This window comes from Eriocheir sinensis, unplaced genomic scaffold, assembly GCF_024679095.1.
Source record: "Eriocheir sinensis breed Jianghai 21 unplaced genomic scaffold, ASM2467909v1 Scaffold995, whole genome shotgun sequence".
Classification (NCBI taxonomy): domain Eukaryota; kingdom Metazoa; phylum Arthropoda; class Malacostraca; order Decapoda; family Varunidae; genus Eriocheir; species Eriocheir sinensis.
In genome coordinates this window covers 86,257-87,500 of record NW_026112380.1, presented here as the reverse complement: position 1 = coordinate 87,500, position 1,244 = coordinate 86,257, and positions in this window count along the sequence as shown.

The following is a 1,244-nucleotide window of genomic DNA, read 5'->3' as shown; positions in this document are numbered from 1 at the left end:
CGCGCCGCCACGATAAATAAGCGGGCGGGCGTGGGCGTGGGAAGGCGTGGGAGGGCGTATGAAGATGGGAGTATGGAAAATGAGGGTGAAAACAGGCATGGGAAGGAAGGACGTGGAAAGGGAGTAAGCGTGGAAGGGCGTAAAAGGGCGTAGGAAGGGGGGAGTGTGGGAAGGGAGGAGGAGGTGTATACGAGCGTGAAAAGGGAGGGCGTGGAAAGGTAGTGGGCGTGAGAGGGCGTGAGAGAGGGTTGGAAAGGAGAGGCGTGGGAAGGGAGGAGGAATAGTATGTGCGTGAGAAGGGAGGGTATGAGGAGGGGGCATGGAAGAGGAGGGGGCGTGGGAGGGGACGGGGCGTGAGAGGGGGTTGGAAAGGAGAGGCGTGGGAAGGGAGGATGAACATGGGCGTGAGAATGGAGGGTATGAGAAGGGAGGGTATGATGAGGGGGCATGGGAGGAGAAGGGGCGTGAGAGGGGGTTGGAAAGGGAGGGCGTGGGAAGGGAGGATGAACATGGGCGTGAGAAGGGAGGGTATGATGAGGGGGCATGGGAAGGGAGGGGGCGTGGGAAGGGACGGGGCGTGGAGGGAGGGGCGGAGCTATGACCTAAATAGCGTGGTTTATGAGCTTTTCTGAAGTGACTCATTTTTTCACGTCCTCCACACGACGCAGGGCCATCACATCAGGCATACGTCAACACACACACACACACACACACACACACACACACACACACACACACACACAGAGGGACCCAGCAGTGTTACAAGAAAAGATACGCGAAGCAACAGCTGCGGCCACGACTTAAAGAAACCAGAAAATAAGAGCGTACAGAGGCCAGACAATAGTAGAAGAGGTGGGAAAGGGACGGGAAGGGAAGACGAGGGAAAGGAAGGAAAGGAAAGGGAAGGGAAGGGAAGGGAATGCAAAGGAAGGGAAGGAAGAGGAAAGGGAAGGGAAGGGAAGTAAAAGGAAGGAAAGGAAAGAAAAGGAAAGGAGAGGAAAGGAAACGAAAGGGAAAGGAAGGGAAGAGAATGCAAAGGAAGGGAAGGAAGAGGAAAGGGAAGGGAAGGGAAGTAAAAGGAAGGGAAGGGAAGGGAAGTGAAGGGAAAGAAGGAAAGGAAACGAAAGGGAAAGGAAGGGAAGAGAATGCAAAGGAAGGGAAGGAAGAGGAAAGGGAAGGGAAGGGAAGTAAAAGGAAGGGAAGGGAAGGGAAGTGAAGGGAAAAAAGGAAAGGGAAGGAAAGGG